Raw genomic sequence first — 19,130 nt, forward strand, 5'->3', positions numbered from 1 at the left:
AAACCTTGGAGGAGGACCCCAGTGCCCAGTCCTTAAAAAGCCTGTACTATGTCAGTTTGGTTTGGTTGATTGATTTTTAGGGCTATACTATATTTAATGTCTAAGGTCAGAACCACAGTTTCTGCCAAGATGTGTATTCATTGCTAGGTCTGCGGTAACAGTACCACAAACGGGGGCTTCAACAACAGTTTATGGTCTCAGTTCTAGAGGCTAGAATTCCAAGAGGAAGGCATTCTAAGGGTTACTTGTGAGGGCCATGAGGGAAGGGTCTTTTCCTCCTCTCCTTGCCTTGTAGATGGCCATTTTCACGTACACATGGCGTTCTCCCTGTATATACGTCTGTGCCCAAATTTCCCCTTTTATAAGGACACCAGTTATATTGGATTAGGCTCCACCCTAATGACCTTATGTTAGCTTTAATTACATCTGCAATGACCCTATTTCCAAATAAGGTCATATTCTGGGGTACTGAGCATTAGGACTTCAGTATGAACTTTGGTGGGACAAAGCCCATACCAACAGGTATGCTGCCATTCAGAATGGGGCAGTATCTGGACCCTGGACCCCTGGCCTTGACTGCGTTGGTGGTCCCTGCCTGTCCACTCCTTCCCTCTCAGTGGCTGCTCCTTTCTTCTGCCCCCTCCCTTTCTTTGCTTATTAAATGTTCCAGCTTTCCTTCTTTCTTTTATCTTCCTTTTTTCCTATAGAGAGATCTTGGTTTTTTCCTATTATGAAATTATTTTGTTATAAAAATTGCAATAATACAGAAAAGCATAAAGAAGACCGTTTTTAAAACTCACCTGAAAACTCTCCATAACTGCTTTTAATATTCGGTAGCACTGCTTCTAGACACCTCTGTTTTCATTCCAACGTTCCAACCCCCTTTCTCCTCCCTGGAAAAGCATGACGTCATTAACACGAGTGCCCAGTATTTTACTTCTGCCACTTCCAATAATTTCTTTCTCACCTAAAGCAGGGAACTGCCTTCGAGTATTACAGGTGGGCTGTGACTCTGGAGAAGAAAATCCAGGGAGACAGTCTGCAGTCAGTCCACCCCTCAGGTGAGTCCTCAGGGACACTGGCCCAGTGATTCAGGAGCCTGGACATGGTAGATTCAAATTGTACCAAAGGGGTGTGGCTACTTTGCAACTCTCCAGATGGTTCTCTAGGGGAGAGTGAAGCCCGGGGTTCAGACGTCCATGGCGTAGCCCAGAGGGCAACTGAGGGCATGAGAGCATGTCCAAGAACTAGTTTCTTAAGAGTGGCCCCTTTTTGTTCTCAGCATGTTAAACCTCCCTCTCCCCATAACTCTGCTCCCAGACCAGCAGCTCAGAAGGCCCTCACCCATTTCCTTGTACCTCACTCACCATTCCCAGCTTTAGCCTGCTGACCACCCACACTGCATGACCCAGAGTATACAACTACCCAGACACCCACGTGAGGGCAAAGGGCACACTACAAATCATGCCTGGTTCTAGAGACTTGTCAGTTTGGGGGCACCTGGGTGGCTGTTGGTTGAGCGACCGACTCTTGATTTCAGCTCAGGTCATGATCTCACCCCAGGTCCGGCTCTGCACTGGGTGTGGAGCCTGCTTGGGATTCTCTGTCTCCCTCTCCCTCTGCCCCTCCCTGCCCCTCTAAAAAAAAAAAGAGAGACTTGTCAGTTTGACTTCCTCTCTCTCTCTCTCTCTCTCTCTCTCTCTCTCTCTCTCTCGTTTTAAAAGATTTTCTTTATTCATGAGAGACGGAGAAGCAGGCTCCCCACAGAGCAGGGAGCCCAATTCGAGACTCAGACCTTGGGATCATGACCCAAGCTAAAGGCAGATGCATAACGACTGAGCCACCCAGGCGCCCTTGACTTCCTGTCTCTTAACTGGACTATTTCAATAGTTTCTAGCTGGTCTCTTTGCTACCAGGAACCCCTCTCAGGCCACCATCCTTACGGCTGCAAAGTGAGCTTCTGAAACTGTTCTGATTGAATGATTAATGTACTTTACAATCTCCCTTCGCAGTTCTGTTTGGGATCTGTGCTTTCTAAAAGGCAGGCCTCGGTTGGCCTTAGGCACCATCTTGCTACCCCTCCCGTGAGATCTCTCAGCACCTCTCACATAGCTCGATTCTTTCATGGCAACGCCTGAGGGAGGGTTAAACTTTATCATTTATTCATTCATTTGATTGTTCACTCATTCTCCAAGTATCTTTTGATATTTAGAGGCCAGGCACTATTTTAACAGTAGGACAATAAACAAAATAGCCCTAAATCCTTGCCCACATGGCACTTCCATTCCGGGGAGCCAACTAGACTTTCACCTGACTTCTAGATAATGTCTGAGAGACAAACCAGCTCCCACTTGATCTTTAGACCTGGCATAGTAAGTGGTCTGAGCCTGTTACACGCCCCATATCGCTCATCCAGGATGCTGGGCTGGGCAGAAGTAAACAACTGTGTCATGTCCACACAACCCCAATCACATAGCAAGCAACTGCAGGTGATTCCGTGTCACACAGCAACCCCCCCCCCCCCAGCTCTCTCTGCTGGCAAATTCCTCTTCCATCCTGTGACCCTGAAACATGGAGCCCTGCTTTTCCCACTCTGGCTTTGGCTGATGCCTGACTCAGAGCTCATGAAGCCTCAGTAGAGCCTAGTGATTAAGAACATGGACTTGGAGCATCCTAACTCCATCCTAACTCCACACATCCAAGCTGTGTGACCTTGGATGAATCACTTAACCTCTCTGAGCCTCAGTCACCTCTTCCATAAAAAGTGCATATTAGTTATTTATTGCTGTATAGAAAATTGCCTCAAGCCTCTGAACTTTATTTCCTCACCTACAGAAATTGGATTGTAAGAATGCAATGAATTTTACATTTAGTGCTTAGAAAAGTGTCCAGCATATAGGAAACGTTCAATACGTGATAGCCTTTATCATCTCCCAGGTTCCTGCTCACTGGATTTTAGCTTGCTGCACCCTGGGGCTCTGAACCCTCTCACTCCTGATGACTCCTGGGTAAGATGTTTAGGAAGCTAATGGAGACCCTGTGTGAAGTAACTGATGACTCCACTTTTTCCCAAAATTTGGAAAAATATGTTTCCTGTAAGATAGAAACTAGATAAGGAAAATGGCAATAAATTGGGGGGGGGGGGCTTTAAAAATTAGATAAAACGTAGGTGAGGTTAGTACAAAAGTGATCATTATAATGTCTTGTTAAAGATTGACCCCCATTTTAGCGCTGAAGCTCCTAGCGGCCAGGTTAAAGGGAAACACGTCTTTAAAATATTCACAAAATTTGGGGCGCCTGGGTGGCTCAGTTGGTTAAGTGACTGCCTTCGGTTCAGGTCATGATCCTGGAGTGCCGGGATCGAGTCCCGCATCGGGCTCCCTGCTCAGCAGGGAGTCTGCTTCTCCCTCTGACCCTCCCCTCTCTCATGTGCGCTCTCTCTCTTTCCAATAAATAAATAAAATCTTTAAAAAAATAAAAAATTTCACAAAATTCAAAGCATCTATAGGTTATGAGTGAGACTTTCTTGGCTTCATTTTACAGCGCGAAGTACCGCGCTAGGGGTAATTAAGCTCAAAAATTCTCTCTGACCAGGGCGCAGGCGGCCCCGCTCTTGGTGCGGAAAAACTCAGGTATCTCACGCAGCGCGGCTGCTTCAAAAGAGCTCCGGGGGTGGGCGGCAGTGACAGGTATTCCCCCACTAGGTGGCGCCCGTGGATTACCTTTATGCTTAGAGCCTCGGAAGTTACGGCAACCGGTCTCCGGGTGCCCTAGCTGATTTCACTTAGTATTAAATTCTTAGGTTCTATCATGTTTCAGAACCTCACAAGCGCCCCCGCCTCCCTGTCCTTTGCATTGCTACAATGGGTTTTGAAGTGGGGAGGAGCTAGGAGGAAGAGGGGATCCCTGCCTCACTTGCCCCGCGCTCTTCCGTACACCCACTCCTCGGAGTAACAGCCTTTGCCACTGCAAGTCCCACACAAAGTACAGGTTTCCAGGGGCCGCGACAACTTCTGGAACCCTGAGCGCAATGTGAACCACTGTTCCCGGGTGTGAGACAAGGTAAGGAAAGGCTAGAACTGGATATTCAGGGGATGTGTGGTGGTTACACTTTGAGGGTGACTTTTTCCAGGTGGGGTTTGAACTTCTTCAAGCTGGAATGTCAGGCTTACCAAGGACATGCCTATGGCCACACAAAGCCAAGTTTCCTTAGCTGGATGCACCTGAGGAACTCCCACACCAGGCAAGCCTTCAAAGCCTGTGGATCTGAGAGGGGTGAGGATGGGGCTTTGAAGGGTCAGGTGGTTGAGGCACTCACACAGCCGGGAGCCATTAGGCCTGGTTGGTGGGGAGAAAGGGGATTTGTGCTGCTTGGTTCAGGCTCACAGAAGGGACCTTTTATCTGTGGGGGAAAGGTCCCTGTGTGGTTGCAGTTTTGCTAGATGCTTGGGTTTGTTTTTGTGATTTAAACGCGAAGATCTTGAAGGCAGTCACTGAATTGGTTGCTCAGGATGCCTTGTTTCAGTAGCTCCTGAGGACAGGGCTGCATCTTTTTTCTATCCCCAGAGCCCGGCACAGAACAGATGCTCTTTGTTGGAACTCACAAACATCCCCTCTTTCCTCTGCTTCTGGTTCTCTTCCTGGGCTTGTCCTGAGATGGGTGAGCCGAGGGGAGCCGACATTCGTTCACTTGCCCGTTGATGAAGCACCTACTGCAGGCCCTGGGCCAGGGGCTGGCAACACTGTTGTAGGCAGCCCAGGCACGACAGTCTCCTGAGGGGGACAGGCGTGGGGCGGACCAGCAGATACAGCTAAGACTATGAGAGTCTTTCTGGCACCTGGGTGGCTCAGTCCGGTAAGCGTCTGCCTTCGGCTCAGGTCATGGTCCCAGGGTCCTGGGATCGAGCCCCGCATCGGGCTCCCTGCTCCTCAGGGAGTTGGCTTCTCCCTCTGCTCCTCCTCCCACTCATTCTCTCAATCTCTCTCTCTCTCTCTCAAATAAATTCTTAAACACACACACACACACACACACACACATAACACGAGAGTCACAGCTGTGGAGGAGTAGCACAGGGTGCTAAAGGGCCCAGGATGAAGGAAGAAGGCCAGTGTCCCCTGGAACATAGAGGCTCATAATGCAAGCACCATGCAGGACAGAGCCAGACCAGGCAGGGCTCTGCAGGCCTTTTCATGGATTTCCATTTTTTATCCTAGGAGAAGTGGGGGAGATGTAGCTATAGCTTGTGTAACTGGGGGGATGACGGGTTTGATCACTGACATGGGTCACAACAGAAGAGGAACCAGGTTTTGAGGGGAGGTTTGTGAGTGTGGTCCTGGACATGTTGCATTTGAGGTAAATTTGGGGTGGGAATCAAGTGGGGATGTCAGTAGGAGGTTGGATATTCAGTGTGGAGCTCAGAGAGAGACCCAGCACAAAGGCTACACATATGAACGTCTTGGCTCCCATACCCTTCTTGAGAAGTTATGGTAGTGTCCTTTTTGTCGTGGTAGTGCTCTGGAAGGGTGGGGGCGTTTCTGGGGAGTTTGGCTCCTCTCTTTCAAAATCCCCAGGTGGGGTCCACGGGGTCAAGCTGGATCCTGGAAGAAGATGCAACCACCAAGTGCTAAAGTCTATTGGTTTGAAGGTGGCAGCTGGGAGTAGGGAAGGAGGTGTGACCACATCCGAAAGTCCAACCCAACCAAATCCCACCCCTTCACACTCACACCCCACATTCAATCACATCTAATCAGTTAGCACTTCAACTATCCAGAGTTACTGTGCACACCGCGTGTGCAAGAGACAGGCAAATGGAAAAGCACAAGCTCATAGCACAGACTCATGTCATCATACCCTCGGGTGTTACCAGAGGTTAGTGCAAGTCCACAGTCTCTACAAATTCAACATTCAAAATGCTCTGGAAACCCAAAGTTTTGAGTTTAGTTTGGTGAAAACTCCTTCGGCCTCAAAAGTTGACTCACTGACCTGCAGCTGTTTACAGTGTTGGTCCTACTTCGTGTGAAGAGCCCCACGCTTTGCTGCAGGAATCTGGTGTGTTTCATTGCAGGGTGTTGTCCAGACTCTGGGTGTGTGGGGCGTACCTTATATGTGTACTGGGAATAATTCTGAATCCCAAACACATCTGCCTTCAGATTCTAGCTAAGGGAGCTAGTGGACCCTTTATCATCAATCTCTTACATACATCTACGGAGTCAGTGGATCATAAAAGAAAATTAAGCACGAGAACAGTGATGATCCTGACAATGTGTAAAGCATGATCCCATGTAGACAGAAACAGAGGGTTTCTGAGCATCTAGAATACTGCCAGTGTTCTAGACACAGAGAGCAGTGAATAAAATAAGGCCTCTGTGTTCACGAAGCTGACAATATTGTATTTTTTATTTTTAAAAAAAATTTAAAAAAGATTTTATTTCTTTATTTGACAGAGAGAGCGAGAGAGCACAAGCAGGGGGAGCAGGAGAGGGAGAGGGAGAAGCGGAGTCCCCGCTGAGCAGGGAGCCTGATGCAGGATGCAGGGCGCCTGATGCAGGATGCAGGGCTCAGGCTCATCCCAGGAACCTGGGATCATGACCTGAGCAGAAGGCAGACGCTTAACCATCTGAGCCACCCAGGCGCCCCTGGATTTTTTATTCTATAAAGAATGCACACACACAGATTTGCCGATATGAAGCACTGAAAGGGTAGACACGAAAACTCTAACAGTGTTCGCTTCTGGATACAGGCACTATAGAGTGATTTCTTTTCCTCCGCATTTCCACATTTTCCTGCAATGTCCAGGACTCAGTTTTGAATTCTTTTTTTTTTCTTTGAAAAAGAATGATGGTCTTTAAGTTACCAGTAGTTTCTACTGCCCAGACCCGAGCAGCCCTCTGCCTCCCGAGGCTACTCGTCGCCGTAGGTGCAGGTGGGGTCCGCGTGCAGTTACGAGGCCGCACCAGCAGAGGGCGCAGCGCCCGCGGGGCTCGGGGCGGGGCCGCGGCGGCGCTTTTCTCCCCAGCAACACCGGCCCGCGCGCCGCTCGAGAAGCGCGGCCTCGCGGCTTCCCCGGCGGGGCCTCCCCCGCCCCGCCCCCCGCCCGCTGCGGCCTCGCCCGCGCCTCGCCCTGTGGGCCGGGGCCGACTGGGGCGCGGCGGGCGGGGTCCGGCCCCTGCAGACGCGCCCCGCGCCGCGCGGGAGGGGGGGGTGGGGGGTGGGCCAAGCGCACGGCCCCGCCCGCCCGGGCCGCCTCCCCTCCCCCTACCCCCTCCCGCCCCCGCCCCGCCCTTCCCCGGCCCCCGCCTCTCGGCGGGGTCGGCCGGGCAGCGGCTGACTCGCACTTTGGAGCCGAATGGGGAGACGTGACCGGCGAGACGCGGGCCGCGCCGGGAACAGGCGCGGGGGCGGGAGGGGGAGGCCGGGTTTCTGGGCACCTGGCGGCCGGGCGGGGTGGGGAGGGCAGCGGCCGCCCACTCCCCCGGCGGCGGGTTCCCAGGGGAGGGGGGGAAGGGAAATGGGCTCCTCCCAGGCGCTCCGGCTCCCCCCTCCCCGGGCTGTGGGCTCGAGCGTGTGCGCGCGCACCGAGACGGTGCCGCCCGTTTGCCCCGCCGCGGCCCGGGCCGCCCTGCAGCCGGGAGGGCCTGGCCTGGGAGTGCGGCCGGTTAGGGCTCCCGTCCGCAGTAGGTGGTCCCGCGTGCCTCTGCGACGCGACGGGGGAGGGAACTTAGGGAGTCCGATCCAGACACAGTTGTTTCCCAGAGATACTTCTGTCCAGCCTCAAGTTTCCTAATCTGTAAAACGTAGCTTCCACACCGGGAATCTCGTGACGCTACAAGGAGAGGTGCCGGGAGAATCCCAAGGGAGAACTGTCCATGCCTAAATCCAAGAAAGGGCCATCTCGTGGCGCCCCGCCCTCTGCTGTATTTCTCCAGACCTTGGGCAGTCTCTAGCTTGCCCTAATTTTGGCCAGGAAAGACCTTCCAATAAACACTGGTTACCTTCATAGAGTTTCCTCGAACATGATGGGGATTCAAAGGAAGAAGAGTGCACAGCATTTCAAGGACACTTTCCCCTTGGATTTAATGCCCAAACCCTAGGATTAAGTGTGGCTTCTCTAGGGCTCTGGTCACAAGGCTGAAGATAAAAAACACAAAATCCTAGGATATTACAGTCAAAAGGCTTTTAACTGCTGGTCTTTCAGATTCCAGCGCCCTCCCTGCCTCTTGACGTGGCTGCTTCACCAAGTTATTGAATGTCTCTCAGCCTCAGTTTCCTCAGCTGTCAAATGGGAACAACGCTGCTTGGTGGTGACAGGGTCAGGTGCTCAGGACGAATCTCCAACTTTCACAGACTCTCATGAGTCCTTTAGGCAACATCGTTGTTTGTCAGGAAATTCTTCCTACAGTTCTAAATCGTCCCCAGGCTCAAGGCTATATTTCTGCTTCTCAGTCAGTCCCAGGGAAGGTTGGCTGGTTACCCTTTTGTTAATCCACATCATTTCCCTGGCAGCGGGGAGGCCACTGCCAGGTTCGTCAGCCTGACCTTCCTAACACAGGGCCTCAGATATGGCTTCAAGGTCTTCCCCAAAGCCGTGGATTAGGGAGGTGGGGGTGGACAGACCAGGGAGTTGTGAAGCCCAGATTTGGAGATTTTCCCTAAATTTGTGAAAGGAGTTACTAGCAAAACAGGAGGAAGGGAATGTTTACTGAAAACTGTCCCCACGCTGAGGTGACTTATGTGAAAACCGTCACAGGGGCAGGAATCCTCACCTCCATTTTGCCGGTAAGAAAGAGGACCGTAGGCCAGGTCCCCAGTCTGTCCTTAGCTGGGCCCTCAGCCACTTCTGAGGGCCCGCAGTGCAGGAGCCGGCGCCACCTCCACTGAGGCCCCCACCGGGCATGTGGAGTCCATGGGAAATGCCTGCAGTTCCCACTGGCTCCTGTTCTCCTGCCGGTGGGGCTCAGGGTGGCCATCACTGGCTTGGAAGGCCAGATGGCTCTTGGGAAGCAAACAGAAGCCTCACCCTCCCTTCCTGTTGGAAACTTTGGCCTCCGCTACAGAGTAGATGCCTGGGAAACACATTTCAGCTCCAGCCTCAGGGAGTCCAACTGCTCCTGGAGATCTGCCAAAGCCGTTCTCAGGGTTTGTTGGAGTTGGGAAGTCTGAAGGCCAGGAGGCCCCACTCTGAGTGTGGGCCTGACCTGGACGCGCCCGGTGGTGACATCTGCATCCGTGCTTCTCATCCCTGCCTGCCCAGTGAAAGAATGCTAATGCCTGGGCTCCACCCCAGACCCGGGAAGTCAAATTTCAGGGAGGGGGCCCGTGCATCAACATTTTTGTTTTCTAAAGCACCCCCAGGTAATTCTACCGTGCTGCTGGGGTTGAGAAACCCTGAGGGAGATCAGTACAAATACCTAATGACAGAGGAGGAAAGTATTTGAAATTGGAACAAAAGAGGATTTGCATTAGACACCAACTAATAAAAGCCATCCAAGGCAGGGAGGCTCCAGCAGCTGTGACCGAGCAGGACTACGGGAATTCTTGGAAGGAATCCATCTGTCTGGGAACCGGCATGACGCAGTGCCCTGGGGCAGAGGGCGGAACCCTGTGGCTCCAGGTCCCTCTGGGCCACTGTGCCTGCTTCTGAGATCTACATCTGTCTGCTAGGCCAAGCTGCTGATGCTCTTGTGAGCCTCAGCTCTTCCGGTCCAGCTGGATTGCTTGCCATTCCCAGAACTCACCCCACTCTTTCCCGCCTCTAGGTTTTGGTTCCAGGCATTTGTTTCTGTCTGGAATGTCCTTTCTCCATCTGTTCAAGTCATTCCTCTTCAAGGTCCCTACCTTAATGCCAGCTCCACTAGGAAGCCTTGTTACCCCTGTCCCCCCAATTCTGCTCAAGGTGTGCCCACAGTTGCTTCCCTGGCCAGCTTGTATCTGCAGGGTGAGGACCAATAGACTCTTCTGTGCCTCTTCCTCCCCCACCTGTCATTGGGGATGGGGAGCACCTTGCATAGAAGTCTTTCTTGAATGCTACAGAATTTGTCCCAGTTCCAGGACAGGGTGGACAGTCACCCAGAGAAATTCTCTCTGCTCATGCGGTTTCCTGAAGCTCTCTGGTCCCTCTGTTCTATTTCCTGAGAGCACAGGGCCTTGTGGTTAGCCAGCAGGGACAGGAAAGCGCCGGGCCCAGGCCTTGACCCAGCACGTGGTGGCTACAGCACCAGGGTAGGTGCCCCTGGAGAGGGGCGGGGTACAAGGAGGGACACCGGGAATGCAGACGTCCAGGCCCTGGAAGCTGGTGCGGTCTCTTCCCAGACACACCGAAAGTCTCAAAGGGAGGGGGAAGAGCGCCGCGACCTCGGGCGCCACCGAGGCCAGTGCTGGTGTCTCTCCCGATAGCTGGGCGTGTGGGCGTGAGCGACACGCGGCGGGGAGCCTCCCGCGGCCCTCACCCCCCCCACGCCGGCGGGGGCCCCGCGAGGCACAGCAAGACCGCGGAAGGGGGGCGGGTAGGCCCCAGGCGCGGCGCGCCGGCTGCCGGGGGGGCGGGGACTGGTCCCCTCTCCGGTCGCCTGCCGCCGACCCCGCGCTTCAGGTGACCCCGGCAGCTGCCAGCCGGCCCCAGTGCCCCCTCCGCGGCCGCCGCCTTGGGGTTTTCCGGCTCCGCGCGCCCGGGCCTCTCCCCTCCCCCAAGCCCTCCCCCGCCCCCCCCCGCCGGCGCGCCGCCCCTCCCCCCGGGCCGCGCGGCGGGCTTTCTGATGAGTCAGCGGGAGCCCGGGAGCCTCCGGCCGCCCCGGGCATCTGCTCCGGTGACGCACTGTGACTCACGGGCGCCCGGGCCGCCGCAGCCGCCGAGCGCGCCGCACAGCCCCCCCGCCGCGGCCGGGCGGCCCCCGGGCCCTGCCCCGCGCCCCGCGCCTCCCTTCCCCCAGCGCTCCCGCCCCCTCTCCCCTTGGCCCCGCTCCAAGCTGACATCAGACGCTGGCCGCCCGGCCACCCTCTGAGTCAACAGTTTCCGAAGCGGAGCCCGCTGCCAGGGGAGGAGAAAGCGCTGCCTCCGGGGGGAGGCGGAGGGGGGCCGGCCCCGGTCTGGCAGCCGCGGGAGGGCGGAGGTGGGTGGGGACGGGCGAAGCTTTTTACAAGAAGTCACGGGGGGTAGGGGCGAAAGAGGGTGAAAACCACCCTGCGGTGCTGCCGCGGCGGGGAGGAAACCTGCCGCCCCAGGGCCACGTGCTGAAGCCGGCGCTGGGTGGGTGGCTGGCCCCGCCCCGGAGTGGCTCGGGGAAGGGGGGGCTTGCTGGGAAAGGCTGCAGGCCAACTTCCCGGGGGAGGAAGAGAACCCCGGGTGGACACCCTCGGCCCCGGGGCACCAGGGAACAAGGGTGTCTGGAGTAGGAGGTCCAGTTCCCTTCGATGGCCTAACCTAACTTCCTCCCCTGACCCTGGTGGGATGGGGTGGAGGCTGGAGACTTCCCCCCCACCTCACAGCCTTCAAAGAGGATGCATGTCCCAGGGTTTCCAGAACCTCAGTAAATAGAGGGTGGGTGGCGGTTTAGTGAAGGGGGTGGTGGTAGGAAGATGGAAGGAAGCTGCATAAAAAGAGGAAAGAATTTTAAGAACATGTGAAGAACAGCACTGGACTCCTTGCGCAGGTGAGTTTCTTACTGCCTGAGAATTTAGGCCGAAGCCTCCTGAAGACAGAAGATGGGCTACTTGCAGGCAGTAATGAGACACATGGTGAAGGAGTCTGGGCTTCTTCCTCCGGGTAACAAGGCTGGAGGGGCTCAGGGCACTATGGTCCTCCACTGAGGCCGTGTTCAGGAACACTTTGAGAGGCTGCATCCTGTGGTTCTAGGATGCTCAAGGAGGGTAAAAGCACCCTTTAAAAAGCACCCACCTGCAGTGGCCTAAGAGGCACCCGGAAGCTGCTTTAACCCGGATAGGTTTCCCCCGCCCCTGGCGGACAGGAAGGAAGACAGAGGAGCCAGGAGGACAGAAAGGCAGCCGAGCTCCACAGGCGCTTGGGTTTCTTCCACTCTCTCTCCATCCCACCTCACCCCACCATCCTGGGACCTGTGTGGTGGTCCTTCCAGGAAGCTGGTGGGCAGCATCAGCGGGAGTTATCCTGGGAGCTAAGGCCAGGTGCCGGAGGGGGGCTGTGGCTGCCAGGATGAGCAAGACACAACTGTCCTTGGTGGGCCTCCAGCTGGATTTCATTCTCGGGCTCTTTCCGGGATTTAACTCGCTGTTCTTTCCAAAGCCACAGCTCAACAAGTGATGCCAACCCGGGGAGGGGGGGTGTCCGTGTCTCATCTTGCAGGCAGAAGTAGCACAACAGCTGGGTGAACAAAACCCGCCCGGATCTGTCCAGAGCTGTTTGTCAGCACAGCCTCGACAGGGACCCTGAGAGCTGCTTCTTGCCCCATATGACCCTCGTTCCAACTCACATAGAGCAGGAGCTCTGGGCCCCCTTCTCCTTGGGCAGCCTTTTCCCGAGTGTGCGGGTGGGCGGCTCTTTTCTGCCAATCCAGTCCAACTCAAAATAGCACTGAACCAGACTTCTGGGAAAGCTCTGTGCTACAGGCCTCTGCAGAAAAGAGTTAAAAATGACAGCTCTGGGGAAATCAAGGGGTGTAATTTGCTGAGATGGGTCAAGATGCCGAGGCCTGTGACATCAGAGGGCAGAAATAGTGGCCAGGGATTGGTATGGAAAGTGTTAGTGGTGGAAGGTCCTGGGCCCTGTGTGGTTGCCCCTTGGGGAAGCTGGTGGGCTGGACCAGTGGAGATTATCTTGGGAGCTAAGGCCAGGTGCAGGAGGGGGGCGGTGACCGGATATTTAAGCCACAAACGCTGCCACACCCAACTTCCACTTTTTTTTTTTTTTTTTCCGCAGGCTGAGAACTCCCTTGGTAGGGGTTACCTCCTCCAGCATTTCACATTCTGATTTCTCATGGTTCTGGTTTGGGCCCAGTTCAGTTGCCATCTTCTCTGGGAAGCTCCTTTCTTCTGCCCCATCCATGGTCTGAGTGCACCTGGCTCATGCATCCAGGTAACTCTTACTTTGCTTTGTTTGGCCTCAGAGGTTTTGCTGAATTCAACTTCCCGCTCCACCCAGACAGAGGCCCACTGGGAGGCCCAGAGTTTCATCTTCACCGTTCCCCCTTGATGGAACTCCTGAGGAAATGAATTAGCTGTCAACTTTGCCCTCCTCTGCCCAATGCTTGGCCTCATAGGCTTCCTTTGTGTCTCACTGGGCTTCCTTCTTGCTGTGTCTGCTTCCATGAGAGCCTCATCTCGGGTTTTGACCCAGCTGCTCTTTGCTTGATGGTTTAGCCCAGCCTCTGGGCCCCTGGTTCATCATCCTCATTGATTCCAGCAGCCATTCAGCAGAAGTCTTTGCTCCTTCCCTTAGCAATTGGAACGAGGGCAGAGGGTCAATGGAATTTAAGTGCAACTCACTAAAGCTAGCCCATTGTGTGTACATCCATACTCAAGAATACAGATGGACTTCATTAAAGCTAACACGTCATGTGTAAATACATTCATACAAAAAATATTAGGGGCTATTTCCCCCTTCACGCTTTTTTTTTTTTTTTTTCCCTTGAGGGGCTAAGTCTCTTCACAAAACTTTTTCAAAGACCATTAAATGTAAGATTCCTCATATGCATTTAGAGGGCTTACTTTTTTTTTTTTTTTTGCAACTTTTGGGGAAAAGATACATTGAAAGTGAGGTATAAAATCAAGAGATGAATTAGCAGAGATTAGACTATTTTCAGGGATCATGTAACAAAATTCTATATTACTGCAGATGCCAGAAAATTTGGCATGAAACTGAGCTAAATTCGGAATATCTGCCTCCAAAAGTTTGGCATAACTCCTCAAAACATCTGGCACCCCCGGGTAGCATTTATCACTCCACTGAGAATCGAACCTCCTCTGAGCCATCCTTGGCCACGTAATAGAGCAGAGAGCCCAGGACATTGTTAGAAAATCTTGGCCTCTACCTCTGGCTTTGCCATGGCTCTGCTATCTTGGGCCACCTGCTGATCTGCCTGAGCCTTGGTTTTACTTACCTGTAAAATAGAGATCATTCCATCCACATTTTAGGGCCCTTGTGAGGACCAGAAGAAGTAAGAGACACTCAGTAAGGGCTACTCAAGAAAGAGTAGCTTCAAGTGTTTCAGACTTTCTAACTGTAGAGGTAAAAACTTCCTGATATAATTTTCTTCCTCTGTATAATTTTCTCCATTTGGGATTCTTTAGGTCCAGGTTCTGTCCAGGGTCAAGAAGGTCAACTTGAGAGAGAAATGAGCTCTTTTTCAGAATCCACTGGAGAAAAGACCAACATTTCTAGGAGAAGTAAAGAATGTAATAGCAGTACAATCTACCAACCAATCATGGGTTAAGGGTCTGAGAGAAACCTGATCATGAACCAGTCTGAGGCCTATCAGTGACAAAAATGACCTTTGCCCAGACACTAGGCATGTCTGAGCCGCTGAACAAGGTTTTAATCCAGGAGGTGTTGAAAGAGCCTAATAAATACTTATTCCATTGAGTCAAATCCAAGAGTTTGAAGAAAAATGCGAAGTTTGTTTTCTGTGCCCCTCTACCATGTGAGATGTGACTGAGGGAAAATGGTAAGCCAGACCCTCTAATAGACGCGCTGATGGATGATGGGCCCCAGAGTCCCATGCTGGGCCCTAGACTATTGTTCCTGTGCACAGAAGTGGGAAATGCTCCCAGGAAGGACAGATTAACTGGCTGCGCTGAACACCCTTCGGAAAGGGAGCAAGAACTGTCCTTTGCACCTCGGCCATTTCTGCCCCAGCTGACACCAATCCAGGGAATATATATATATTCATGTCCTAGGAATGCATAACCAAGCACCACAGAAATTCATTTGCTCAGAGTTCTGGAGGCTAGAGATCCGAAATCAAGGTGTCAGCAGGGTCATCCTCCCTCTGAGACTCTGGGTAGAAGCCTTCCTTGTCGCTTCCTAGCTTCAGGTGGTATTCCTTGGCATGCAGCTGCATCATTCCAATCTCTGCCTCTGTGAGCACATGATGTTCTCCCTGTGTGTCTGTGTCTTCACATGGCATTCTCCTCTTAATGAAGACATCCATCATATTGGACAAAGGCCCACCCTAATTACCTCCTCTTAACTTGGTTATACCTGCAAAGACTGTTTCCAAATAAGGTCACAGGTACGGGGGGTTAGGACTCCACAGTATCTTTTTAGGGAAAATAATTCAACCCATAACATAAGGTAAGAGTGATATCTTTGCTATCAGGGTGCAGCACAGGCCGAGGGGGTGGTCAACCCAGGGGCATTCTACTCTACGCTGGCGAGGGGGCAAATTGGAACAGCAAGTCGGCAGTCTCTTTATCAGAAGCCTTAAAAACATTCATATCCTTTAATCCAGTGGTCCACTTCTAGGAATCCAGCTATTGAAGTCAGCAAAAATGTTGATAAAGCTTTATGCATAGAGATAGCCAACTCAATATTGTTTATAATACTTAATTATCAGGAACAACTTCAACACCTAACACTTAGGGATGGTTATTAAGATAAGTTACATCCACACGAGGGGGATATTATATAGCCTTAGAAATGATATATTCAGAAAAGAAATAGTAATATGGGGGAAGTGAAATAACATGATATATTCAGTATGTTGTCAGCTTTATAAAAATTATACAGAGAAGAAAAACAACATAATGTTAATCCCTTACGGAGGGATTATGAGTGACTGTTATTGTTTTATTATGGCATTATATAAGTTGTCTGCAATAGCTTTTTTTATTTATTTATTTAAGAGAGAAAGAGAGAGAGTGAGCCCAAGCAGGAGGCAGAGGGAGAAGCAGGCTTCCCGCCAAGCAGGGAGCCCGATGTGGGGCTCGATCCCAGGACCCTGAGATCATGACCTGAGCTGAACGCAGATGCTTAACCGACTGAGCCACCCAGGTGCCCCTCTGCAATAGCTCTATAACCAAGGAGAAAAAAATCATGTTATTTAAAAAATAGATATATAAATAGTTTCCTGGAATATACATTCCAGGAAAGTTCTGGCTGGGAGAAGAGCAGCAGCTGCTGGGTGTCCGGCTGATTTCTACGCTTATAAGCCACAGCCATAACCCCTCTGGAATTTTTCAGCATGTAGTTGGGTGGCTACTTGCATCAGAATCACCCATGATGCTTATTTAAAAATGCAGAATTCTAGGGGCGCCTGGGTGGCTCAGTCGTTAAGCGTCTGCCTTTGGCTCAGGTGGTGATCCCAGGGTCCTGGGATCAAGCCCCGCATCGGGCTCCCTGCTCGGTGGGAAGCCTGCTTCTCCCTCTCCCACTCCCCCTGCTTGTGTTCCTACTCTCGCTGTCTCGCTCTCCGTCAAATAAATAAATAAATAAATCTTAAAAAAAATAAATGCACAATTCTAGGCCCCACCCAGACCTACTAAATCAGGATGTCTGGGCGCAGGGCCCAGGAATTGGCATTCTCACAGGCTCTGCACATTTGAGCTGAATTCCACCCCCCCCCGCCCCCCACCACTGCCTTAGAGGCCGTGGACAACCTGCTCATCAGTAATCCAATGTGGTTTGTGACACCAGTCAGTTATGCCCTCTCGGCCTACTGCACTTTGAAGAATCAAGACAAATGAACAGAGGAGTTATTTATTTATTTATTTATTTTTAGAGTCCGCTCTTGGTTGTCCCTAAGACGAGAAGCTGTAAAACACGATATTCAAAAGAATAGAAAAATTCACATTTTTATTTTATTTTGGAATCCAGTAGCAGCAGATTGTGTTTCTTAAATTATGCTAGGCTAATAATTAAAATGAATTAACATTCTCAGACTCTGCCCTAATTTGGAATTAGGAAGGGTGTAGTGCAGGAGGACGGCAACCCACAATGAAAGGTTTGCCCCATTAAAAAGCGGTTAATTTGTGTGCAGTTAGTTGAGAATCGTAATTACAGGCCTGATTGCTTTTAACTCACAACCTTGAGGCTTCCTTTATTGCTGGTTTACTGGAGCGGTATTGGAGGACGGTAGAAAGTTCTCCACTTTAAGGTGTGTCTTGGCTTGGGGCAGGGGTTGGCCAAGAGGGCCCTTCGACCCTGCGGTGCTGTGACTTGTCAAGAGCAGGGGAGTCGTAGCATGCTCGGCGAGGGCCCCACAGCTGAGCCACTAGCCTTCTCATCAGGTGAAATTCCACACCTCAAAGAGGCAATAATTCAAGGTATTAGTCCACACTTGTAGCTTCCGGAGTTGGTCATCACCTCTTAAGAGAAAAGGTGAGCCATCTCAGGAATGAACTATCTGCCTACAGCTGGGAGCAATCGGGAAAAAAGAACGAAGAACAGCAACTGCGAGAAACTCTACATCAAACCTCCTGGCAGGGGTCCTGTTGCCTTTCTGCGCCTTCACTCACATGGCTTCAGGATGCCCTCCTCACACTGCCCTCCACTCGGCGCCCCTGTTGGTGGGGGGGGGGGGTGCAAAAGGAGATAGACTGCGGAGGGGCCGAGGGCCGGGCCCCGAAATAACACCTTCCACCTGCGCTTGGTCATGATCACCGGCACCCAGGATCTCCCGGCAGCGGAGCAGGGCACCTGGCTGGGTAGGGCTGTCCCTGAGGGGTCAGCAGCCGGGAGCCGGGCTCCGAGGGGTGCAGGGCCGGAGGGCAGGCCTGCTCCTCCTCCCTGCGCGCCCCGCTTTCCTGCAGCACGCGGAAGAGGCAGAGGCAGGAGGCCGAAAGGGTTAGGACCCATCAAGGAGAAGAAAAAATGTAAAAGGAAGCCCTGTATCTTTCACACAACATGTAATTAACTCCCCGCAGAAGATGCCATGGATTCATAATGGGAGCCGACAGCGGGGGAGGAAGGCTCTGACAAGCATGAGATTTCTTGTGGGGTTTTTTAATTTAATTTTTTAAAGGAACATGAACAGTTGCCATTATAATCTGGACCTGCAGTGATGGTGTCTCCCCAGCAGCAAACCAGATGATGCCGTATCTCACTCCTATCCAGGCAGGACCAACGGGCTTTCTCCTCCACCCCAGCGGTTGGCTGTTTCTTGTCCCTGGCTCCCCAGGGTGGGCCTGTCAGCAGCCCCTGCTCTGTCAGCCTGCCCCAGCGTGAGGGCAGCAGTCCTTGGAGTCACCCTGGCCTCTAGCCAGGGGCTCCCAGGGTCGCGCTTCTGGCAAAGCCCAGGCCTCCTCCCGAGTGTTCTGCCCTCAGTAAGGTGGTGGCTGCACTGTGGGAGGAAGGGAGGCCCAGCTGGAGAGGAAAGGTGGGGAGCTCCGGGGTGGGGCGGGGTGGCTGCAGGGGGGCAGGGCCTGGCAGTCGGCCAGAACAAACCGGGGCCAATCCTCTCCGGGGCACAAAGGGCTCTCTGGGAGGGACACGCCCAGCCCCTACGCAATCCGGCAGGGAGGCCCATTCCCAGACAGGCCTGGGTGTGGCCTGCAGGCTGAACCCTGCTGGGCCCTGTGGACTTCTGGTGACCCATCTGGGTGACTTTAGTCCTCATTATGATCTGGTCTGCAAATGAAGATGGAGAGAGGCCTGGGCAGGCCGCTTAACGTCACAGAACACGGGGCAGTTGCCTCTTCTCCCTCTGGGAAAGGGCCTTCCTAGGTCGGCATCCCCCCACCCCACCACTTTTTCTCATACAGATACACTCCTATGCACTCACTCATACACTCATACACTGGAGAGGTCTCCAGTCATACTTAAACTAGTCAGCTATGCTGTGCAGATCTTTGCCCCCATCCCCAAGCCATTGTCACAGAGGAATTAGCCTAGGTCCAAAGAAATCAGAAGAAATCAGGCTAGGAAATGTGCAACAAGAACCACTGTACTGGCCGCAGGCATAATTATCACTTTTCTTCAGAACTCAGAGTCTCTCCCTGCCACTAAGTACCTTCTCATTATGACCCTGCTATGCATGAAAAAAGAAAAGAAATGAAAAGAAGGAGGGAAGGGAGGAAGGAAGGAAGGGAGGGAGGAAGGAAACTTTGGGGTAAGCAAAATAGCATGGAAGACATATTGAAAGGTCCGTGCTGCTGTATGTTTTAGCTGAGCTTGAGATTTACCTGGGTGGCTGTGCCATGCCATGGAAAGGCATGGGTCAGGAAG

The 19,130-nt window shown here is 52.7% G+C and overlaps 1 long non-coding RNA gene across 1 annotated transcript; it reads left to right on the plus strand.

The window, feature by feature from the left end:
* The first annotated feature begins 11,126 nt into the window (after positions 1-11,126).
* Positions 11,127-14,560, plus strand: LOC118553150 (uncharacterized). Its single transcript, XR_004925858.2, has 3 exons — positions 11,127-11,646; positions 12,888-13,043; positions 14,258-14,560. It is a non-coding gene; the product is annotated as an uncharacterized LOC118553150 (long non-coding RNA).
* Positions 14,561-19,130: the final 4,570 nt, after the last annotated feature.

Source organism: Halichoerus grypus, chromosome 5, assembly GCF_964656455.1.
Source record: "Halichoerus grypus chromosome 5, mHalGry1.hap1.1, whole genome shotgun sequence".
Lineage (NCBI taxonomy): Eukaryota > Metazoa > Chordata > Mammalia > Carnivora > Phocidae > Halichoerus > Halichoerus grypus.